This window comes from Jaculus jaculus, chromosome 10 (genome assembly GCF_020740685.1).
Source record: "Jaculus jaculus isolate mJacJac1 chromosome 10, mJacJac1.mat.Y.cur, whole genome shotgun sequence".
Lineage (NCBI taxonomy): Eukaryota > Metazoa > Chordata > Mammalia > Rodentia > Dipodidae > Jaculus > Jaculus jaculus.
Genome location: NC_059111.1, coordinates 37,844,474 through 37,870,080, shown reverse-complemented (window position 1 = coordinate 37,870,080; position 25,607 = coordinate 37,844,474). Strand labels below are relative to the sequence as shown.

At 43.7% G+C, this 25,607-nt stretch overlaps 1 protein-coding gene across 1 annotated transcript in view; it reads left to right on the top strand.

Annotated features, from left to right (window-relative positions):
- Positions 1–938: 938 nt before the first annotated feature.
- The window catches only part of Myo6 (myosin VI), a 235,266-nt gene continuing 210,597 nt past the window's right edge, over positions 939–25,607 (top strand). Inside the window, exon 1 of the mRNA XM_045160127.1 lies at positions 939–995. The gene's annotated coding sequence lies outside the window, so the exon portion shown is untranslated. The remainder of the gene's footprint in view (positions 996–25,607) is intronic.

Sequence of the window (25,607 nt, the reverse complement as noted above, 5' to 3'; positions counted from 1 at the left end):
ACATGCCACTTATAAAACAGTAAAACTTGTATTTTATTATTTATTTGAGAGAGAGAGAGAGAGAGAGAGAGAGAGAGAGAGAGAGAGAGAGAGAATGGGCCAGCAGGCCTTCAACCACTGCAAACAAATTCTAGACATGCGCCACCTTGTGCATCTGGTTTACGTGGGTCCTGGGGAATCGAATCTAAGTCCTTTGCTTTGCAGGCAAACGCCTTAGCCACTAAGCCACCTCCCCAGCCCTAAAACAGTAAAATTTAAATAGCCATAAAGATAAAGCCTGGCACCGTAGCTCAGCTTTGACCTCAGGAGACTGACCTCAAACAAAAATAAACCAGAGAGAAAGAGAGGGGACGAGAAAAGGGCATTAACAAGTGCAGTCGGCGTCGAGGCGGGTCTTTGCAAGGCGAGGCAATGCGGAACAAGAAGTTCGCGGGCGTGGCAAGGACACCGGCCGCGGGGAGAGCTCTGCCTTCCCCTTCCGCCCGAGACTCGCTCGCTCTTCCGTCTCCTCCGCCTCACTGGCTGCGGCCGGCCTCCCCCTGCCTGGGAAGGAGGGACCTGCCCGTGCCCTGACCCGGAGCAACTGGAGCGCGCTCCCGCATGGGGCCTGCGCGCGCCCGAGGGCGGAAAGCTAGAATCCCCCGCCCCGCCCCGCCCCGGCCGCCCCACGGAGCCCCGCCCCTCACCGCGGAGCCCCGCCCCTCACCGCGGAGCCCCGCCCCCGAGTCCCGATGCCTCAGAGCCCCGCCCCCGCCCCTCGGGCGCTCCGTAGCCGTGACGTGCGCTGCGGGTCCGGGACTCTGTGCGTGGCCGGCGGGCGGGCGGAGACCGAGCCGCGATCTGTGGGAGCAGGAAGCGAGCCGCATCTCGCCACCCCGTCGTTGCCTGGTGCTCGCTCGCTCGCGCTCGGCCCGGCGCCGCGCTCTCCCTGCCCCGCGCCCAGCCGCCCGCCGCCTCTCCGCGGCCCGACCCCGCGCACCTGCCCGGCCGCTGCGGTGAGTGTCCCGCGCCCAGGCAGCCGTCCCCCTCCAGCTTCCCCGCGTCCCGGCCTCGGCCGGAGTCCGAGCCGCAGCGTCCGCGCGCGGGGACGGCGGGGGCGGCCGGCCGCTCGGGCCGCGGCGTCCTCGGGGGCCGGGGGTCGGCGCCCCGGAGCTCACGAAACTGCGCCGGGCTCGTCCGAGGCGGAGGTCGCAGCACCATGGCAGAGTCTGCGAGGCTGTAATTTAGTCTCTGCGGTCTCAGTACCTTGGACGCGCGGTTTACGGACGCAGGGCTGCAAAACAACTTTTTGGCTATCCCAAAGCCTCGTAGCGATGATTAAAATGTACTGACACTGGGGTTGTAGCTTTAAGTAGGAAATAACTTGGTAGGATTATTGCTAGAACATCCGTACCTGAAAACGCATTATCTGTTTTGAAGTATGTAGAGGAGGGATGTTTAAATCCTAATTACAGTCACGGGTGAACCGCGAATACTGCCGGATTTTATAGACGGCGGGAATAGAAGTTCCCTTCGCTGTTACTCTGGCGCTGTAGAAGCAGGCTCTCTTCTTGTCGCCTTCAGTCTTGCAAAAGGTCTCAAGGTTTAACTGAAATTTACCTTCCCACCATAAAATGTGAGCCTGCAGCCCTCACTGGTAGTGGTCACAGTACAAAGGTTGGCAGCCAAACTGTGTTTCGGTACAAATTAACTATATGTATCTTGGGTTGTAATTTTCCAACTGGAAATTGTTTAGTGAAAAAAGCATTAATTTTATAAACAGCCACAAATGTTACAAATGGGCCAGAGGAAGAGTCTGAAACAATCCAGTCATACAGAACAGCTCATCGACTTTTTTCCTTCTGTGTTTTGTTTTTTAGAGGTAGGGTCTCGCTCTAGCCCAGGCTGATCTGGAATTCACTCTGTAGTCTCAGGGTGGCCTCGAACTCTCGGCGATCCTTCTACCTCTGCCTTCCGAGTGCTGCAATTAAAGGTGTGCGCCACCATGCCCGCCTTCATCCACTTTTATGGTAATTTTTATTTTGTTTTGGTTTTTCGAGGTAGAGTTTCACTCAAGCCCAGGCTGACCTGGAATTCACTCTGTATTCTCAGGGTGGCCTCGAACTCACAGCGATCCTCCTACCTCTGCCTCGCGAGTGCTGGAACTAAAGGCGTGCGGCACCACGCCCGGCTTCATCGACTTTTAAAGAACCAGCTGATTTCCAGTATTCTCAGTTGTGCAGGAATTGCACGCACAGCGGTCCACAAGACATTTTAGTATAGTGCTGACTTGCTCATTGCATTTGTGTGTTCTGTGTGACATATTTTTCCTCATCTTTTGAAGTTACATATTTGCTTTCAAAAGTTATATATAAAAATACTATATGAAAAGATTGTTGTGTTTAAAAGCTGTAATGATAACTAAAGACTACACAGTACAGAATGTGCATACAGTGTTTCAGGATCTAGGAACAGGAGTATGGAAAAAGACCACTGACCTTTAACATAACCCACAGGACTCTAAAAACGGATCCTAAACCATAACCCCCTGGGGACTTAGCTGAAAGGGAATTTTCCTTGTTTAATGTTTATGTGATCAAGTTTTAAAATAACAGTGGCCAGGAAATCTGAGAGAGACTGAAGGCTCTTTTCTCATCCTGTTGTGACTTTGCCTGGAGTCTGTGGTGTATCATTTATTGTTTAGATAACCTCGATGAATGGGGTTCTCAAATGCAGTTTTCTTGAGACAGCTTTAAAGATTTGGAACATTTGAGGCTTACATAAATATATAAACATTTTAAAAAAAGTTATTTTTTTTCTCCTGAGGTAGGTTCTTGCTGTAGCCCAGGCTCACCTGGAATTCACTATGTAGTCTCAGTGTAGCCTTGAAACCATGGTGATCCACCTATCTCTGCCTCCTGAGTGCTGAGATTAAAAGCGTGCAGTTCCTTGCCCACCAAAAAGATTAAATTTTAAAATATATTTTATTTATTTATTTAAGAGAGAGAAAGACAGAGGGAGGGAGGGAGAATGGGCATGCCAGAGAGAGGGAGAGAGAAAAAAATAAACCAGATCTCCAGATGGACTCCAGCTGCATGTGCTACTTTGTGTGCATCAGGCTTCATGTAGTTACTGGGGAATTGAACCCTGACTGGTAGGCTTTACAAACAAGTGCCTTTAACTGCTCAGCCATTTTTCCAGACCTTAAATATAAATTATTATTATTATTTATTATTTGGGTTTTCAAGGTAGGGATTTGCTTCAGCCCAGGCTGACTTGGAATTCACTTTGTAGTCTGTGCTCGGCTTTAGGTTTTTTTTTTTTTTTTTTTTGAGGTAGGGTCTCACTCTGGCCCAGGCTGACCCGGAATTCACTCTGTAGTCTCAGGGTGGCCTTGAACTCATGGCAATCCTCCTACCTCTGCCTCCCAAGTGCTGGGATTAAAGGCATGCGCCACCATGCCTGGCCTTAAATATAAATTATTAATGGATGATTTGTGACACATATCTGCTTGCTTTTCTTGGTAGGTTACATGTAATTAAGAACTAGAATTAAATAAGCTTTCAGATTCTAATTTTGAGATGTTTTATAATGTTCAGAAGTTCCAGGATTTTTTGTATTTATTTATTTATCTATTTTTTGGTTTTTTGAGGTAGGGTCTCCCTCTAGCTCAGGCTGACCTGGAATTCATTCTGTAGTCTCAGGGTGGCCTTGAACTCACAGTGCTCCTCCTACCTCTGCCTTCTGAGTGCTGGGATTAAAGGCATGCACCACTATGCCCTGCTGATTTTTTGTATTTAAAATAGTTATGTTATTATTTGATATATTTTCGTGGACTGGTAATTACCTTAAAGCAGAAGCATTAGAATATATGGATAGTATATGAACTTTTTTTCTTTCTTACTAGCATAGGAATTACATAATGTTTTGAAAAGTGTCCATGAATGGACCACAGTTTTCTGCATCCTGAAGTGTAGGAAATCAGACCTAAGCCATCAACCTGATGTCTGTAGAAATCTTGCAAGTGTTAAAGAGGAAATAATTTGCTAAGCAGAAAGCATGTGTCAGATGAAACCAAAACACTGAAGCACATTCCTTCTGTGGAGATTCATCCAGGATGGAGAATCATTAGCATCTAGGCTGACTGTTCTGCCGCAGGGAAGCTCCTGACAAAAACACAGGCTCTTCTGTGATGTGTTACATCACTTATTATTGTATCTAAAGGGAACTGACTGATATTTTGTGTGGCAAAATTTTGATTTCTAGAATATCTGGATGAACTTCTTTCTCAACATACATTTAGTAATGGCATTATAATTTTTTTAACTTTTTTTTTTTTTTTTTTTTAGAGGTAGGGTTTCACTCTAGCCCAGGCTGACCTGGAATTCACTAGTCTCAGGGTGGCCTTGAACTCACGGCAATCCTCCTACCTCTGCCTCCTGAGTGCTAGGATTAAAGGTGTTCACAACCACGCTAGCTGTTTTTAAATTTTTTTAATTGATGACTTCCATAATTATAGACAATAAACCATGTTAATTCCCTCCCCCATAGTCCCCCTCACAGATCCACCCTCCATCATCTCCCCTCTCCCTTCACTTACTCTCTTATTTTGATATCATCTTTTCCTCCTATGCCGAAGGTCTGTGTAGGTAGTGTCAGGCACCTTGAGGTCATGGATATCCAGGTCATTTTGTGTCTGAAAGATTGCATTGTAAGCAGTCCTACCCTTCCTTTGGCTCTTACATTCTTTCCCCTCTCTCCCTCTGTCTCTCTCTTTAAAAGGAGAAGTATACCATGCTTTATTTTCTTTTATTTATTTGAGAGAGAGACCCTGAGAAAAAGGCAGATAGAGAGAATGGGCGTATCAGGGCTTTCAGTTACTGCAAATGAACTCCAAACACATGTGCTACATTGTGCATCTGGCTCACCTGGGTTCTGGGGAATTGAATCTGGGTCCTTTGGCCTTGCAGGCAAGTGCCTTAACTGCAATGCTATCCCTCCAGCCAGGCTCTTAATTTTTTTTTTAAGTCTTTCTGGTGGTTACCACCATCTAAAAAAAGAAGTTTCTTTAGCCCAAAGTGAGAGTAGTAGTAATATATGGATACGAACATGGAGAAGAGTGCTTATAGGGCAGTTTGGTGAATGTAATATCTGCTTCTAGCCAGACACCAGCAGGTGTTACACCCCAAAGGCTCATGACCTCAACCATCATAGGCTATTGATTAGGTTTTCAGTTCCAAGCACGTATTCCCTCCTGTGGAATGGGCTATATTCTGATTAGAGAGCAGTTGGTTTCTCCCATGACAGACATGCCACTATTCTACCCATTGGCTCATTTGGCCTGCCTGGTCAAGCTTAAGGCTTGTGATGTCTACTATTGTTTATCACCACTGATAACGTCTCTCTATCCCATAGGGATGCATGCAGCATAGCTTTTTCCATCTTTCTGTCAGCTGGTTCACAGAAAGGAGGTTTTCAGCTCAGCTCCAGCTTGATTTCTTTCTTTTTTTTTTTTTTGTTTATTTTTATTTATTTATTTGAGAACAACAGAGAGAGAAAGGGGCAGAGGGAGGGGGGGGAGGAATATGAATCAGCTTGATTTCTTAATGACCTTGCAACCCAAGTGTGTGGAGTCTTTAGCATTAGGATCTTACCTTCTATTTCTGGTGGGAAATCAAGATATTATCTGTTTGAGGTCCCAGGAGGATCTGGGCTCGGTGGCATGTAACTATATTCCCAGCTACTGTAAGGCAGGGGGGCAGGGGGATTCCCTGTATCCCAGGAGGTTGAGCCAGCTTTGGGACCATATCTCCTCTCAAGAAAAAAAAAAAAAAAGGAGAGTGGTCAGTGATCTAGCTCAGTTTGTAGCATGCTTTCCTGGAATATATGAAACCCTAAATTCATTTTTTTTTTTTTTTCGAGGTAGGGTCTTGTTCTAATCCAAGCTGACCTGGAATTCACTCTGTAGTCTCAGGCTGGCCTTGAACTCATGGCGATCCTCCTACCTCTGCCTCCCAAGTGCTGGGATTGAAGGCGTGTGCCATCACACTTGGCCTCCTCCCTCCTTCCTTCCCTCCTTCCCTCCTCTCCTCCCTCCCTCCCTTTCCTCTTCTCTTTGCTTCACTTCTCTCTTCTCTCTTCTTTCTTTTGTGATAGTTTTGTGTGGTTTGTTGAGATGGGCTCCTCCTGACTTTATTTTTTTGGGAGGTGGAGTTTTCAAGTAGGGTCTCATTCTGCCCAGGCTGACCTGGAATTCACCATGTAGTCTCAAGGTGGCCTCGAACTCATGGTGATCCTCCTACCTCTGCCTCCCAAGTGCTAGGATTACAGGTGTGGGCCACTGTTCTCGACCTTTTTTTTTTTTTAAAAATTTTTATTTATTTATTTATTTGACAGCGACAGACACAGAGAGAAAGACAGGTAGAGGGAGAGAGAGAGAATGGGCGCGCCAGGGCTTCCAGCCTCTGCAAATGAACTCCAGATGCGTGCGCCCCCTTGTGCATCTGGGTAACGTGGGACCTGGGGAACCGAGCCTCGAACCGGGGTCCTTAGGCTTCACAGGCAAGCGCTTAACCGCTAAGCCATCTCTCCAGCCCTCGACCTTTTTTATTTGAGACAGAGAAAGACAGATAGAATGGGCACACCTGGGCCTCTAGCCACTGCAAAGTAACTTCAGGCACTTGTGCCACCTTGTGCATTTGGCTTACATGGGTCATAGGGAATTGAACCTGGGTCCTTTCTTTGGCTTTGCAAGCAAGCAAGCAAGCCCCTTGACCACTAAACCATCTTTCCAACACCTAAATTTCTTTCTCAGGACTCCATAAAAGTGTTGTGTGGTGGCACACTCCTGTAATCCTAGTACTCAGGAGATGGAGGCAGGAGGATTAGAAATTCAAGGTCATCCTTGACTTATATAGTGAGTTTGATGGCATTCTTGGCTATATGGAACCCTATCTGAGAACAATAAAAGTTGGGCTGGGGAGATGGCTCAGCAGTTAAAGGTGTTTGCTTGCAAAGCCTGCTGCTCTGGATTTGATTCCCTAGTACCTATGTATAAGCCAGATGCAGAGTGGCACATGCTTTGCATGGGCAGGAGGTCCTGGTGTGCCCATATTCTCCATCTGTTCAGAGTAAATTAAAAAAATTAAAAATGTGAATCTGAAGATGCATAAATTTTTTGTTTTAAATATTTATTTATTTGAGAGAGAGGGAAAGAGAGAGAGAGACAGACAGATAGATAGACAGACAGACAGATAGAGTGGGCATTCCAGGGCCTCTAGCCACTGCAAAAGAACTCCAGACACATGTTCCACCTTGTGCATTTGGCCTATGCGTGTACTGGGGAATTGGGGTTTTAGGCTTCACAGGTAAGTGCCGTAACCCCTAAGCTGTCTTTCCAGCCCTAAAGATGTTTACATCAAAAGTGATACCTTCACTTGTATTTTTTAAATTTATTTATTTATTTATTGGAGAGAGCTAGAGAGAGAGAATGGCTGCTGTATGGCTTCTAGCCACTGCAAACTCCAGACGCATATGCCAGCTTGTGTATCTGTTTTATTTGGGAACTGGGGAACCAAACCTAGTTCCTTAGGCTTCACAGGCAAGTACCTTAAATGCTAAGCCATCTCTCCAGCCATATATATTAAATCATTGTCAGCTGGGCATGGTGACGCATGCCTTTAATGCCAGCACTTGAGAGCAGAGGTAGGAGGATCACCTTGAGTTTGAGGCCACCCTGAGACTACATAGTGAATTCCAGGTCAGCCTGGGCTAGAGTGAAACCCTATCTTAACAAAACAAAAACAACAAAAAATTATTGTCTTTCATATGTGGATCCTAACTTTTAATGTTTGTATGTATGTTATGTTAATAGTATATATGTAAATAAGAGGATGTGAGGCTGAATATGGACTATGGCCTGAGATAGATCAGAACAGGAGAAGAAAAAGTGACAAGAAGAGAAAGGGCAAAAGGAAACAGTATGAAAGCTGGGTATGGTGGCACATGTCTGTAATCCCAGCACTTGGGAGACAGAATTAGAAGGATCACTGTGAGTTCCAGCCCTAAGACTACATAGTGAATTTCAGGTCAGCCTGTGCTAGAACCAGGCCCTACCTTGAAAAATCGAAAATAAATAAATAAATAAAAGGAAACAGAGTATGAAAACAGAAACAAAACTAAGTAGGAGGGAGGGGCAAGAGAGGAGGAGGAAGAGAAACAAAAGTTTTGTTTGAAAACACCACAATGAAACCTAATTCTGTGTGTGTTAATAAAGAAATTTAAGAATTCATGTGCATTTTGTCCTTAAAAACAACTTGATGAAGGGTAACATGAGGTAGATATAAAATTACTTAATATTAGAAACTGGTTTAAGGTCGTGTAGCCTCTTAAAAAGAAGCAGCTCTGAGAATGACCTTTGTGTATTTCCAAAGTGGTGGGTGCTTTGCTACAGTATCTCAACTCCCTAGATGGTAATTAGGATTAATCATTTTTTGTGTATGTTGTTTTTCTAGGTAGGGTTTTGTTCTAGCCCAGGGTGACCTGGAATTCACTATGTAGTCACAGGGTGGCCTTGAGTTCACAGTGATTCTTCTACCTCTGCCTCCTGAGTGCTGGGATTGAAGGTATGCACCACCACACCCAGCCATGTATTTATTCATGAGAGAGAGAGAATATGGGTGTGCCAGGTCCTCTAGCCACTGCAGATGAATTCCTGATGCTTGTGCCACCTTGTACATCTGACTTTACATGGGTACTGGGGAATTGAACCTGGGTTATTAGGCTTTGTAGGCTAGTGGCTTAAACTTTGAGCCATCTCTCCAGCTTGGTAATTAGCTTTTCTTGTTAAAGAGATTTTCAGGAAAATTAGCAATTGGTTAAAAAAGAAATCAGTTTAAGGAAAGTTGAAGAGAAAGACAGTGGACTTGAACTGTGATAGAAGGAAACCATTTATTGCAAGTATGATAAACAGTGAGGGATGGAAACGTTTGTGTGAGCTAGAGGCTCTCTGTGTCTCACCATAGCTGAAGTTTATAAATGTACAGATCAAAGGAGCAGGTGTGGATGGGAGTCTAGGGGGCTATTGAAAGTATTTTATTTTTGTTACTTTTTCTTTATTTATTTGAGAGTGACAGAGAGAGAAAGAGGCAGACAGAGAGAGAGAGAGGGGATGGGCACGCCAGGGCCTCCAGCCACTGCAAACGAACTCCAGACGTGTGTGCCCCTTTGTGCATCTGGCTAATGTGGGTCCTGGGGAATCAAGCCTTGAACCAGGGCCCTTAGCGCTTAACTGCTAAGCCATCTCAACAGCCCATATTGAAGGTATTTGTGCTTTTCTCAATGAGGAATGCTGTTTCTATGCCCATCAATCAGGCATAGTCAGAGAATGTAGAGCCCCCATAAAGTCATTCTTCTCACTCCAACTGCTGCCAAACTTCAAGACCTCACTCCTTGGTTTCATCTTTCTCACCTCAAAAGGCACCTTCTATTCTCTCTTCTACTGCCTTGAGACCCACTAAACTTAAGATCTCACATCTCCCAACTATCCCTGAAGAGCCAACAGCAATTTCTCACATTCATGCTCAAAAGTTCTCGACCTCTACCTAAATCCATTCTCACACTTCTAGGTGTGTGAGTGTGTGGTGAGGATGTATACAGAGCTATGAAGGGAGATTTTATTGGTCTTGGGGACAAGAAAGACTACAGCTGTGAGAGTCTGGAGGCACGAGGGCCAGCCCCAAGTTACCAAGTCTACTTGTTTGGAGAAGTATGTGAGGGCATGGTAAGTGTTACCTCCTTTTTGGCAGAGGATGGCTAAGGCTTGTCCCTTATTAGTGTGTAGAAAGTAACAAAGGTTTGTTAATGTCAGGCAGGGAGAGAGTGGAGGTGGTAGATAGGGATCATTTAAAGAGATTGATGGGGGCTTATAGGAAATGTGGGATTAGGAGAGGCTCATCTAGGTTTTCCTTTGGTAGCCTCATATAGGGGATGAGCAATAAAGGAGAAGTTTGGAATCCAGATACAGAAGAAACTGAAGAGGCCAAATATGGCAAGTAACCCTAGTTTAGGGTGAGGTAGAGGGTAGTGCAGGAGGTCTTGAGGTCGTGAAGGTGGGGCAGCTTTGCCCTCCTTTGAGATGGAGAGGCTGAGGTAAAGAACAGAGGTCTTACAGGTTTGGGCTTTGTCTTGAGAGGCTCAGTAACCACATACAGCTAAGGAATTAAGCAGGATGGTTGTGTGTTTTATGTTAGGTTCAGCAGTGGGGCTGCAGAGGAGGAGATTGTCTGCATACTAGAGGTGGAAGCTGGGTTTAAGGTCCAGGGAGGCCAGGTCTTTTTGTAGATCTTGTGCATAACAGTGGGAGCTATCCCTGAAACTTTGGGGTAGAACCATCCAAATGAGCTGGGCTTGGAGGGTGTCAGGGTCCTCTCTCTTGTGAAGGCAAAAAGTGGCCTGGATTGAGGGTGTAGTGGGATGGTGAAGAAGGCATCTTTTAGATCAAAGACAGAAAAGAATGCTGAGGTAGAAGGTATGGAGGAGAGTATTGTGTAGGGGTTAGCTGTGACTTGGAAAGTGGGAAGAATAGCTTGATTAATTTTACAGTGGTCTTGAACTAAGTGGTAAGTGCCATTAGGTTTTTTGATTCCTAGGATGGCAGTGTTATGAGGAGAGGAATGAGGCAGAAGGGAGGTGTTGGATAATAGGTTTTAAAACATTTTTTAAATTTAATTTTATTTACTTGACAAAGAAGAGAGTGAGAGAGATAAACAGGCAGATAGAGAGAGAATGGGCATGCCAGGGCCTTCAGCTGCTGAAAATGAATTCCAGATGCATGTGCCACTTTGTGCATCCGGCTTACGTGGGTCCTGGGAAATTGAACCTGGGTTCTTTGGCTTCGCATGCAAGTGCCTTAACTGCTAAGTCATTTCCCCAGTCCTGGATAATAGATTTTAAACCAGGGCGGATGGCTGGAGACAGTGGGTATTGGTCCTGGGATACACAGGAAGAGGGCTCTTTGAGAAGGGTAAGAACTGGGGTGTGGTGGGAGGCTATATAGCAGGATTAGAGGTATCCCATATTAGGGGGTTTATGGTGGGCATATGGGAGGAGGCGGAGGCTTGGGTTGGGGATGGAGACTTTCCCTAGTCAGAGTGCAGGTGTAATAAGAAAATAGAGGTGGCTTTTAAAGGGGTATGTGCAGAGATACTTTGAGTTTGGAGGGATGATCTTGTCCTAAAAGGGGAGTGGGCATGATAATAAAAGAATGTGTGAGAGTTAGATCGCCAAATTGGCAAAGGAGAAGGGAGATGCATGAGAGGTTGTAGGGTGTTCTGGAGATCCTCATGATGGTGATGTTGGTGGGTAAAGCTGGTCCTTGTCAGGAGGTAAGTAAAGAATAAGAGGCCCTAGTATCCAACAGTAGAGACATTCTTTTGCCAGCCCCTATTCCTTGAACTCTTGAGTTCCTTTGAGCCACGCTGTAGTCTGGCTTGGGGCAGGAACTCAGGCCCCCCTATTGGACCAAGGTATGTGAAGAGACCTGGTGATGGGTGGTAGGTAAGCTGCTATAGTGGTTTGTGGGGCAGTCCATCATCTAGTGTCCCTATTTCCCACAGCTGGGGCAAGCTTTTTTGGGGGGGGCTCTCAAGGATTAGGGTATTCTTTTGCCCAATGGCCTAACTGGTTATACCTGAATCACAGAAGGGGTGGGAGGACTGATCCCACTTCCAGATAATGGATGGTGAGGCCAAGGATTTTAGCTGGGGCTGTTGGAGGGTTGTGGCCAAAAGCTGAAAGTCAGCCTGGTGTTCTTTTATTTATTTATTTTTCTTTCCTGAGGTAGGGTTTCACTTTAGTCCAGGCTGACCTGGAATTCACTCTGTAGTCTTAGCATGACCTTTAACTCAAGGCAATCCTCTTACTTCTGCCTCTTGAGTGCTGGGATTAAAGGCATGCACCACAACACCCAGCCTGGTGTTCATTTTGACTTTCCCTCCTTTGTTGGTTATTTTCTGTCTGTTTTTCCTTTCTTTCTACTGCTTCTCTACCGTTAAAAACTTTGAATGCAAGTTCTAAGATCTCCTCTTGGGGGCGGGTCATGGGGCCCTTTTTAAGTGTCTGTAGTTTTCATCTACTATCTGGAGCTTATTGACCTAGGAAATGAACATGGAGGAAGAGAGTGCTTTCCCTGGAATTAACATATACATTTGTATATTTTGTAATAGTCTCAAATAGATGGTTTAGAAAAAGGGCTGGACCGGGCGTGATGGCACACTCATGGTGATTCTCCTATCTCAGCCTCCTGAGTGCTAGGATTAAAGGAGTGCTTTTTAAATGAATGAAGCCATAAGGTAACCATCGTAGGCACACCTTGGCTGTTTAGTGTTTCTTCACAGAAACAACCAATACCAATATACCATGTAATTGGTTATTTAAAAAAATTTCTCAGGCTGGAAAGATTGCTCAGTGGTTAAAGTACTTGCCTGCAAAGCCTAGTGACCTGCGTTTGACTCCCCAGTACCCATGTAAAGCCAGATGCACAGAGTGGCACATACATCTGGAGTTCCTTTGCAGTGGCTAGAGGCCCTGGTGGGGCCATTCATATTCTCTCTCTCTGCTGGGTCATGGTGGCACACCTTTAATCCCAGTAGTCAGGAGGCAGAAGTAGGAGGATAGTTGTGAGCTAGAGGCCACAAAGAGACTACGAAGTGAATTCCAGGTCAGCTTGCACTAGAGTAAGACCCTACCTTGAAAAAACAGAAAAACAAAAAAACAAAAAAAAAGAGAAAAAAATTACAATTTTTTTTTTTAAGTATTGACTATAAACCAAACATGTTCTCAGGCCTGGGGTACAGTGATTATTATACTAAGACCAAGTCCTTTTCCTGAGTGCCATTTCATTGTTTTGAATGAAGTTAATTATAGACTCTTCATTGGTTCAAGTATGTAATCAACAGGGCTAACCCTAAACTTGGGAAAGAGACAGTCATCAAAGTGGTGTAACTTGAGGGCCACCAAAAGACTTATTTGCACCAAAATATTCTAATCCTGGAGACTCCCAGTCCGTTGTTTTATAGCACTGTTAGAACCCTGCTTTTTTGTTGTTGGTTTTTTTTTTTTTTTGGTTTTTCGAGATAGGGTCTCACTCTAGCTCAGGCTGACCTGGGATTCACTATGGAGTCTCAGGGTGGCCTGGAACTCATGGTGATCCTCCTACCTCTGCCTCCCGAGTGCTGGGATTAAAGGCGTGCGCCACCATGCCTGGCTAGAACCCTGCTTTTGATAAATACCAGTATGTTTTCTGGTTCATGACAACATGAGGGAACAAGGCTGAAAGGAAGGAGGTGGTACCCAGGACTTAATGTGTTGATGTTGTGAGAGGAAGAATTACGACATGCACTTTTAATAGCAGTTTATTGTCGATGGAGCTTTTGCTGTGTGTCAGGTGCCATGCCACACAGTATTTATGTATATTAGATGAGTTAAGTCACTGTGTTACCACAGTGGTTTGTGACATTGTGACTTGTTTTACATATTGGGAACTGTGACAGATGATAAGCTAGCTCAAGCTCAGAGTTGGCACTTGGTAGCACTAGCACTTGAATCCCTGCTGGCATTTAGCATATGGTTGGTACTCAGAAAGAGCGTACACACATGTGCATACCTCCCCTGTTGTACTGTGTGTGGAAGATCAGGCTGGTGGAAGACCTTGGTGAGGATAAAGTGGAGAGACTCTGTGGTAGTGGGGATCTGAGGGGATACAGGCAGATGGAAGGTCTTGGTGAGGTATGGAGAGAGTCCAGACAGGTGAAATTGGAAGGAGATAGGCAGGTGGAAGGCCTTGGTGAGAGATGAAGAAAGAGAGTCCAGAGGTGGGATAAGAGTGGAGACAAGAGGATATTGCTTGCTAACAGCTTGTCCCAGGCTTACTCCTCCATGTGACAACCCTGGGGTTCTAAAGTGGCATTTCACTCAGAGTGTGTACTGGTCTCCTTGGGTAAGAGGATAGGTACCCTGGAGGGGTCTTGGTGTTGCTCCTCATTAACTTGGTCAGATTAATTTCCCTGGGTTTCAGTTTCCTCATTTGTAAAATGGAGGCAGTGTTCTTCACCTGGTGTGCTTCTTGTCAGGACTGCAATAATGCTGTTATTAGGACTTTGCTTTTCATTTTAATTGACTTGACTTGTTATTTTAGAATTGGCAGCTGCCCAGGCTTCCCCTGTGGTGTTCATTCTCATTCCTTCCTTCTTTAGCCATGTTTAATATGGCTGTTTTCCTTCCAGAGGAGGCTGAAGGTGGCCACTGGAGTTCTGGAATTTAGGTGTGCATCAACATTACCGTGGAGCTGGTAAAAGCTCAAGGGAGGTGTGGGCAGGGCCTGAGTATTTGCATTTAATAAGCTTCCCTCTTGATTTGCAAACACAACCAGAGAAGTGCTGGTTTAGACCTTTTCTTCATCCTGTGTTTAGGCAGGGCTTCAGCAAGAAGCACATTGTCTGGATTACCTAGGGCGTGCATGGAGAAAGAAGTGCACTAGCACCAGAATCTCTTCATTGATTTTTATTTCTTTGGAGCTTACAGCATTTATACTGAGAGGACAATGCAGTGTTAAATTTCATGCTTAAATTGTTAATGACTGTTTTGGCTTATTAACCAGCTTTGTTTGGAAGTGAGTTAGTATTTAATATTTGAACTGTTATAAAAAGAAGCAGAGCCTTTAATCCCAGCACTTGGGAGGCAGAGGTAGGAGGATTGTGGAGAGTTCTGAGCCTGAGACTACATAGTGAATTCCAGGTCAGCCTGGGCTAGAGTGAGACCCTACCTCAGAAAACAAGACAAAACACACACACAACAACAACGAAACCAAAACCAACAACAACAACAGAGAAATAAAAAGAAGCAGAGCCAGGTGTGGTGGCACACACCTTTAATCCCAGCACTTGAGAGGCAGAAGTAGGAGGATTGCTGTGTGAGCTTGAGGCCAGTCTGGACTAGAGTGAGACCCTACGTCAAAAAAACAAAAAAATGGGCTGGAGAGATGGCCTAGTGGTTAAGCGCTTGCCTGTGAAGCCTAAAGACCCCGGTTCGAGGCTCGATTCCCCAGGACTGATGTTAGCCAGATGCACAAGGGGGTGCACACATCTGGAGTTCGTTTGCAGTGGCTGGAGGCTCCATTCTCTCTCTCTCTCTCTCTCTGCCTCTTTCTGTTGCTCTCAAATAAAAATAAAAAAAATTAAAGAAGCAGTTATAAATACATGCTGTATAGGTGTTAAGAAAATAAAAACAGAGCTGGAGAGATTGCTTAGTGGTTAAGGTGCTTGTCTACGAAGCCTAAGGACCCAAGTTTGATTCCTCAGTACCCACATAAGACAGATGCCCAAGGTGGATCAGGTATCTGGAGTAGATTTGTAGTGGCTGGAGGCCCTGGCATGCTCATATTCTCTTTCTCTCTCAAATAAGTAAAATAAAAAATATAAGTATTTTTAAAAAAGAAATTAAAAACAAAACTTAAGTTGTACTTTTTAGATTGAATAAGCAGATGATGTTGTCATATCAGACAAAATGCTAACAGGAAATAGAATATTCCTTGATGATTCAAGTGACAAGGGAGTTAAAACTAGTGGCTGAGAAGCAAACAAAAGTAATAAAGCATCAGGAGACAAGTGGCAGCAAGAAGCCACTATCCTTGTGTCCTCCAGAGGTCACTGGAGCTGAAAGTAAGCATTGTGGAGCAGACAGATGGAGCCTGTGGCTTTGGGGCACACCTGGAGGGAGGCAGGCTCCTGACCTTATTTGGCCTTAAGGTCTTGGCCCATGACTTCATCTCTGGAACCTAGCTGGGGTGCCAAGTGATGCCCTCGGAGGTCTCTTCCCAAAGTGAGCAGAGCAGAGCAGAACAAAAACAGGGTCTTATCATAGCCCATACTGACCTGGAACTCTGTAGCCCAAGCATGCCACCATTAGGTACTCCTGGTTTAGTTGAATAAATGGTTTTAATTACAGCACTTTTTTTTTTTTTGTTTGAGATAGGGTCTTACTGTAGCTCAGGCTGACCTGGAATTTACTGTGTAGTCTCAGGGTGGCTTCAAACTCATGGTGATCCTCCGAGTACTGGTATTAAAGGCATGCGCCACCACGCTTGGCTTCATTACAGCTCTAGAATTACAAAACAATGATTGTAAGCAGACTTTGCAGTCTGGAGTTTATGCTTCCTTTTTTCCTGGACTTTGTTGACAGGGTTTTATTCTGTAGTCCAGGCTGGTCTGGAACTAATTATGTGGCCCAGGATGACATTTGTAGAGATTCTCCAGCTACAGTCTACTGCTTATAGGGATTACTGGGTAAACCACAGTGTCTGGCTTATTGACCTATTATTTTGCACCCAAAAGTGCTTGTGTGTAGTAGGTGTGGTGTGTGTATGGTGTATCTCATCTGCGTGTTTCCTGGAGATGGAGTCTTTCATTGAGCTGGATCTGACCAGAGAGCCCTTGTGATTCTTTAGTCCCAGTTCCTCAGATGCATGGCCACACCTAGCTGTTTATGTGGGTACTATGGGCAAATCAGGCCCTCCTCAGGTTTTCATACTTCATGGCATACCTACTGAGCCACCTTTCCAGCCCTTTACCTGAACTTTTTGTTTGTTTGTTTGTTTTATTTATTTTCAAGGTAGGTTCTTGCTTTAGCCCACGCTGACCTGGAATTATTCTTAGGCTGGCCTTGAACTCATATCAAGCCTTCTATCTCAGCCTTCCAAGTGCTGAGATTAAAGGTGAGTTCAGGGGCTGGAGAAGTGGCTTAGTGGTTAAGCACTTGCCTGTGAAGCCTAAGGACCCCAGTTCGAGGCTCGATTCCCCAGGACCCATGTTAGCCATCTGGGGGTGCATGCATCTGCAGTTTGTTCGCAGTGGCTGGAAGCCCTGGCACGCCCATTCTCTCTCGCTGTCTGCCTGCCTCTCTCCCTCTCTGTCACTCTCAAATAAATAAATAAATAATAAACAAAAAAGTTAAAAAGAAAAAAAAGGTGAGTGCCACCACACCCAGCTTGGACTTTTTATTTTATTTGTTGGTTTTTCAAGGTAGCGTCTCACTCTAGCCGAGGCTGACCTGGAATTCACTACATAGTCTCAGGGTGGCCTCGAGTGAATACATGGTGATCCTCCTACCTCTGTCTCCAGAATGCTGGGATTAAAGCTGTGAGCCACCACACCCAGTGACGTTTTTTAAAATAGCCAAAACACTTTATGTGGACCTTGTTGCCCAATGGTAGCACTTTTGACTCCAAGCACTTTTAATAGTTACTAGAAGTAATACTGTAGGAATGCCAATTTCACCTAGTTTGTTTCTTTGTTGGTGCTAGGGACTAAACCTAGGGTACATGCTAAGCATATCCTGTTAACACTGAGCTACATTGCCAGCCCCTTAGTAAGTCCAGTTCTGGGGAGTAGCTCATCATTTGGTTATGTTATTGAGGGTCACAGAGAAAGTGTTCTTTCTTCTTAAAGAAAGTGCTTCTCTCCAGAAATGAGATTATGCACTCTCATTTTCTGTTTTCTCTTGAGGGTTTTAAGGCAAAAGAAACCCGAGGTCTTGTTCATAGTTTTCAGAAAAAAAAAATTGTGTATTGTTTTATGTGTTGCTGTGACAAAATACATGACTGATGCAGCTTAAGGGAGCAAGGGTTTATATAGCACATGATTTGAGGGGATCCAGTTCATTATGGTGGGGATGGCAGGGCAGTGGGAGTATGAATCAGCTTGTCCTTTGCTGTGGTCAGGAAGCAGAGAGAGATGGTCAGCCTTCATCCTCTGATTTCCTTTTTTTATTCAGACTGAGACTATCCATGTGATGATTCTACTCACATTCAGAGTGAATTTCCCTTTCTCAGTTAAGCCTTTCTGGAAATGCCCTCACAGACACATCTACAACCCTAGGTGATTCCAAATCCAATCAAGTTCACAAGGAAAATTCACTGTCACACATGGTTGCACAAAATCAACATCTGGCTCTGAGAATTTTGAATACAAATCACATATACCTCTGGTTATAAATGTTTCCTTTAAAAAAATATTTGGGAGAGAATGAGAATGACTATGAATAGGCATGTCTGGCCCTTCTGTTTCTGCAAATGAACTCCAGATGCATGTGACACTGTGCATCTGGCTTTTACATGGTTACTGAGGAATTGAACCCCAGCCATTAGGCTTTGCAAGCAAGTGCCTTTCACTACTGAGCCATTTCTCCAGCTTTCTTTTTCTTTTTAAAAATTTATTGTATTTCTTATTTATTTATTTGAGAGAAAGAGAGGGAGGAAAGGGGGTGAGAGAGAATGGGCATGCTAGGGCCTTTAGCAGATGTAGATGAGCTCCAGACTCAAGTGCCACCTTGCGTATCTTGGCTTACGTGGCTTCTGTAGAATCAAACCTGGATCCTTTAGCTTTGCAGGTAAGTGCCTTAACTGCTAAGCCATCTCTAGCCCTCTTTTTTCCTTTTTAATTTTTTTTTTTTATTTTTCGAGGTAAGGTCTCACTTCACTATGTAGTCTCAGGGTGGCCTTGAATCTGCAATCCTCTTATCTCTGCCTCCCAAGTATTGGGATTAAATGCTTGTGGCCCCATGCTCGCCTTCTTTTTTCCTTTTTAAAGGGAAGAGTTCAAATGTTTGTGGCATTTTCTAAAAGCATGTTGTTTATTTGATACTGATGGAATTAGTATCCCACAGGACAAAATTGAAGCTGTTGGTTTTACCATATTATGCTCTTTGAATTTCCCTGATTTGAGGATTGAGTTATTCCAGAGAGAATTGTTCCCTTCTTCCTTGTTATTTTTTTTTTTTCTTCTAAAATTAGAAGTGCCAGCTGTGTTTTGGTTTGTGGGCACAATTTGCTGTCTGTTATCCTTCTGAGCTTAGTATTCAGGGGAGGAGCAGAGTGCGCATGCATGTGTGTATAAAATGTATTAGTTTCTTAGCTTTTCTTGTCCATCATTGTGGATAGTGAAGGTTAGAAGAGCAAGATGATTTACCTATCTATTATGGTGCTTGAGATTTAAAACCAAGCCATGGCTTGTGTTGGCCACTGAAATGATGGAGAAAACAGATGAGTGAAAGTATAATATGAGTGAATCACCATGTATTCACATAGATTTGTGGTAAATTAGAAATTAAGAAAGATTTTCTGGGACTGGAGTGATGGCTTAGCGGTTAAGCACTTGCCTGTGAAGCCTAAGGACCCCGGTTTTGAGGCTTGATTCCCCAGGACCCACATTAGCCAGATGCACAAGGGGGCACATGCATCTGGAGTTTATTTGCAGTGGCTGGAGGCCCTGGCACACCCATTCTCTCTCTCTTTGCCTCTTTCTGTCTCTGTCACTTTCAAATAATAAAATTAAAATAAAGAAAATATTTTGAAAAAAGAAAGACTTTCTGTTGGGGGAGGAGGGAGGAGAGGATGGGATTTGAGTAAATTTGACCATATAACTAGGAGTTACTACATGTATTTTAGAAACCAGAAAAATATGTAGTTAGGTCAGAATTTGGTATTTCATTAGGGATACATTGTATTGGCTTGTTTTTTAGAAGGGAAGACAGCATGATTTAGGAACTTAAAAATATGGTATTGCCCAGTACCCATGTAAGCCAGATGTTCATTTGCAGTGGCTAGAGGCCTGGGGCACCCATTCATTCTTTCTCTGTCTTGCTTTGCCTCTTTCTCTCTCTCAAAAAATTAAGTATGTTTTTTAATTAAAAAAAAAAAAAGAAATGGAGACAAGGTACATTGTGGTGGCACATGCCTTTAACCCTGCACTTGGGAGGAGGCAGAGGGAGGATTGCTCTGACTTTGAAGCTAGCCTGAGACTACATAGTGAATTCCAGATCAGCCTGGGCTAGAGTGAGACCCTACCTGGAACCCACCCCCCACCACACAAAAGGAGGAGGAGGAGGAATAGGAATAGGAATAGGAATAGGAATAGGAATAGGAATAGGAATAGGAATAGGAATAGGAATAGGAATAGGAATAGGAATGGAGATAGCTGGTAGATTGCATGCAGTGGTGTGGTGCAGTGTAGCAGGAAATAGTTGCTCTATGGACGGTTTGTTTCTGGATCTTGTCCAGCATGTGTGGACTTTGGTTCTGTCCTTTAGGATCCGGGCTGTTGAGCATGTACATTAACACAGACTATTTATTGTATGCCTAAGTAATCAGCGTCAGGACACTGCTGGCATTATTGAACACTGAAAAGCATATTCTGGATGGGCTGTGGTGGCAACATTGTAATGATGGGTTGGATAAGTGATCTCAGAATACTGCAATTATAACAGTCTTGAGCACCAATGAGATGCCACCACTATAAGTGTTTTCAGTCATTTTCTCACATAATTTTCATAGTATGAAGTAGTTTTTCTTTTTTAAAAATTTATTTTATAAGGGTGAGAATCATTTTGTGATTATTTTCTAGATAATACTAATAAAATCTGTATTTTCATACTTTATTTTTACATAGATACATGTCTGGTCTACATGTTCATTTGATGTAAATATGCAAGAATAAAATTTGATCTTGTGTTTCATATTGCCAATAAAAAAGGGTTGAATGCTAGTGTTGCAGTCAAGTTTGCATTGCTGGCAGAAATCACCAGACCAAGAGCAACTTTTGGGAAAAGGAGGTTTATTTTGGCTTATAGGCTCTAGGGGAAAGCTCCATGATAGGGAAAATGATGGCATGAACAGAGGATGGACATCAACCTCTGGCCCACATAAGATGGACAATAGCAACAGGAGAGTGTGCCAAACACTGGAATGGGGAAACTGGCTATAACACCCATAAGCCCACCTCCAATGATACACTGCCTCCAGGAGGTGTTAATTCCCAAATCTCTGTCAGCTGGGAACCTAGCATTCACAACACCTAAGTTTATGGGGGACACCTGAATCAAACCACCACAGCTAGTTTTTTTGCTGAAATCAATGTCATTTGTTGAATGTTCATGAAGATGTATTTTAATAGGCTTATCTGAGGTAAGAATATATTTTTTTTACAGTTGAGAGATGGCTCAGTGGCCAAGGTGTTTGCCTACAAAACCGAATGACCAGAGTTTGATTTGCCAGTACCCACATAAAGCCATATGCACAGTAGCACTTGTATCTGGAGTTCATTTGCAGCAGTTGGAGGCCCTGGCATTCCCATTCTCTCTTTCTCCCTATCTCTCTTCTGTCTCGCTCTGCTTACAAATACATAAATACAAAAAATACTAAAAGAATATCTTTTAGAAATATTTATTTAAGAGAGGCAGATAGAGACAGAGATAATGGGTGTGCTAGAGCCCTATCCACTGAAAATGAACTCTAGACACTCTACCTTGTGCATCTGACTTTGTATGGGCACTGGGGAATTGAACCTGGATCCCTAGGCTTCACAGGCAAGCTCCTTTATCTGCTAAGCAATCTTGCCAGCCAAAGGATAATACTTTTTTATGTTGTTGTTTGTTTTGCTTTTTGTTTTTTGAGGTAAGGTCTCACTCTAGCCCAGGCTGACCCAGAATTCACTATGTAGTCTCAGGGTGGCCTCAAACTCTCAGGCAATCCTCCTACCTCTGCCTCCCAAGTGTTGGGATTAAAGGCATGTGCCACTATGCCCAGCCAATAACAATATATATATATATATATATATATATATATATATATATATATATATATATATGTTTTTCGAGGTAGGTTTTCACTCTAGCTCAGGCTGACGTGGATTTCACTATGGAGTCTCAGGGTGGCCTCAAACTCACGACAATTCTCTTACCTTTGCCTCCCAAGTGCTGGGATTAAAGGCATGCGCCAACCACGCCCACGCCTGGTTCCTGAGAATGTTATCTTTTAAGCAGTAGCCTGAGCTTCAGTATATATATATCATAGTAGTAGCTTCTTTTTGTATTGCAAAATAAATGAAGTATTGTAGAGTTCTGTTTGCTAAAACCAGCATTTTATATGATTGGAGTTCTCTGAAAATTTAGAGATTATTTAAAAAATTATTATAGTTGATGGGCTGGAGAGATGGCTGAGTGGTTAAGCGCTTGCCTGTGAAGCCTAAGGACCCTGGTTCGAGGCTCAATTCCCCAAGACCCACATTAGCCAGATGCCCAAGGGGGGTGCATGCATCTGGAGTTCGTTTGCAGTGGCTGGAGGCCCTGGCACGTCCATTCTCTCTCTGTCTCTTTCTCTATCACTTTCAAATAAATAAATAAAAATTAAAAAATTAAAAAAAATTATTATAGTTGGGAAGTAAAAAAACTTGTCTAGAAAACACATTTCCATGTAGCCTTGGGCAAAATATTCTCTATGCTTACTATGCTAATGAGATTTTGATCCCAGATTCATTGTAATCTGTGTTCCCTCTTGAACACTTAACAATGATTCCTCTGTAAACTGCTTTTAATGGATCCAGTGGCCTCATTTAGATCGTTATTCTCTTCCAAGTTAAGTTCTTTGGCTATTGACTATTTAGTCTCCCATCCTTCTCCCCCCACCCCAAGCTCTGGTCGTGCAATCTTATTGTTCTCTGACTTTTCCTGCTTTGTTTTCCTGTGCTCATTTCTTGGCTGGTCATACTTTTGAAAAACTGTATTTGGCCCTACTCACTCTGCCTTCTGCATATTAGCCCCAGTGGTCAGACTCTCATCTTCATATAGATTTTCAAAGAATTTCTTTCTCTATCATTTTGACTGGCATTTCCAAACTGATGCTTGTTAGATTGATATATTTCCATGAAATTAATTTCCTTCTAGAAATGGTATCTTCCTTTTCATTGCCAGCACGTCTCTTGAGTTTCCACTCAGAACCCATATTTACCTTACCCCTGTTACTGGGCAGATTGTTAGTTGTTCAGCTTTGTTCTGCCACCACAGTCTCCTTGGCTTTCTACACCCTCTAGTTCAGTCAGGTGTTACTGCTTTTCTTTCCAGGCTTCTCTCCCTGTCCTGGCTCTTTTCTTGTACACTGACTTCTGCGCACGGCTAATAGGGCTCTACCGCAAAGCAAGTCTGATTTTTTCCTGCTCAGCTAGTCCTTCATTGAAGGATCATGCTATGCACTGTAGGATCACACTCTGCAACCTATGCTTTAGCCTCCTTGACTTACCTAACCCCATATGTACCTCCATGCTCTTATTTCTGTATTCTTGCTTAAACTGACTCTGTAATGAGTCAGTCTTGCCCGTCTTATAGTACTTGAGTTAACTCTTTCAAAGTAGACTTTTGGGCTGGGAATGTAGCTAGCTCAGTGGTACAGCATTTGTCTAGCTTGTGCAAGACCCTGGGTTAAATCACCAGTATCAAAAAACAAACAAACAAACAAAAAAAAAAACAACACCAAAATAAACCTACACCAACAATTCCCCCAAACAAAACAAAGTAGCTTTTATAAATTCACTATCTAGTTGTAATTCTATTATTATATCAGTCACAATTATGTAATGTATCTTTTATGCTCCCACATCTATGACTAGAGGGGTGTGAGCTGCACGGGTTATAGATCTCAGCATTCTTTTTTGTTTTTCAAGGTAGCGTCCCATCACGTTAGCCCAGGCTGACCTGGAATTCATGGAATTCACTATGTAGTCTCAGGCTGGCATCGAACTCACAGCGATCCTCCTACCTCTACCTCCTGAGTGCTGGGGTTAAAGGCATGTGCTACTATACATGGATCTCAGGACCTTATTTATTTTTTATTTTTCAAGTTAGGGTTTCGCTGTAGCCCAAGTTGACCTGGAATTCACTCTGTAGTCTCAGGCTGGCCTTGAGCTCATGGCAGTCCTCCTACCTCTGCCTCCCAAGTGCATTAAAGACGTGTGCCACCACACCTGGCTTCTTTTCTTTTTCTTTTCTTTTTTTTCAAGGTAGGGTCTCACTCTGTCCCAGGCTGACCTGGAATTCACTATGTAGTCTCTGGGTAACCTCAAACTCATAGTGATCCTCCTGCCTCTGCCTCCTGAGTGGTGGGATTAAAGGTGTGTGTCCCCACACCCGGCTTGGCTTCTTTTCTTATGCTCTTAAAAATTTCAGTACAGAGGCAGTGGTAGGAGGATCACCGTGAGTTCAAGGTTACCCTGAGACTCTGTAGTGAATTCTAGGTCAGCCTGGGATAGAGTGAGACCCTACCTTGAAAAAAAAAATTCAGTGTATTGTTACAGGTTATATGGGTAGGTAATGCAAAAGAAGTTAAAAACTGAGAAATTTAAAAGTATTTAATCCATTAAATATAAGTAACAAAGATACATTAATGAAAATGACATTTTATTCAAATGATCCATAAAACATTTATGACAATGGCACTCTGTGTATGGCTTAATAGAAGATAGCTAGATTGTCCTATTTATGCTTTCAGATTGTTGTAATATGGTTGACAACTGTATGTAAAGGAAATCTGGCCTTACAAAGATCTATCGTTCACTGGTTGTGATGGTGCACGCCTTTAATCTCAGCACTCAGGAAGCTGAGGTTGGAGGATTGCTATGAGTTTGAGGCAGGCCTGAGACTAATTCCAGGTCAGCCTGGGCTAGAGCGAGACCCAACCTCAAAACAAAATCAGGGATGGAGAGATGGCTTAATGGTTAAGGCGCTTGCCTGAGAAACCGAAGGACTCAGGTTCAATTCCCCAGTACCCATGTAAGCCAGATGCACATGGTGGCACACATGTGTGGAGTTTGTTTGCATTGGCTAGAGGCCCTGGCGTGCCCATCCTCTCTCTCTCTGCTTGCAAATAAATAAATAATTAAAAAAAAACCACACACACACACACACACACACCCCTCACAAAGATCTATCATTCAGAAAGGAAGCATTTGATCTCTTCATTTATGTATTCTTTGATCCTTCACCAGAACTCAGCCAGTGCTCACTTTGTAAAGTTCCAAGGTGGATCATAAATGTCATCACTGAGCTTTTTGTACTCTTCTACAGAACTGTCTGTCCGCTGGCCTGCTTTGCCCTTTGAATGGATCTTTTATGCATGGGTGATTTCAGTAGGCGATGAACGGATGTTGGGAACATGCTGTTGCACTGAGTTCTGTAGTCTGTAAAGCCATATTACACTGAAAAATACATTCTGATCTCAGAAACATCTTTAGATACTGGAAAGCTGTTATAGCACCAGACATGAGTTCTGTACTTTTCACTGTCTTGAAGGCTTGGATTTTTTTTTTTTTTTCAAGGTATGGTCTAACTCTAGCTCAGGCTGACCTGGAATTCATTATATAGTCTCAAGGTGGCCTTGAATTCATGGCAGTCCTCTTTGCCTCTGGAGTGCTGGGATCATAGGCATACACCACCACGCCCAGTGAAGGCTTGGATTTTATCATTGCCAACTAATATAGTTAGGTGGTTTCCTTGAAGTAACAGGCTTCACCCAAGACAAAAATCAAGAATAATGAAAAAGTTCCAAGTCTACCAAATCTCAAGGTTGGTTCTTTCTAGTCAAAATGGTGCTTCTTGAAATAAAGAGCAGTTCCTAAATATTACAATTCAAAAATAGAATAAATAAAACAACAACAGAAGGCTGGGAGATGACGCGGTAGTTATAGGTATTGCTTGCAAAGTCTGCAGACATGGGTTCAGTTCCCAGGTACCCTGGTAAAGCAAGATGCAGC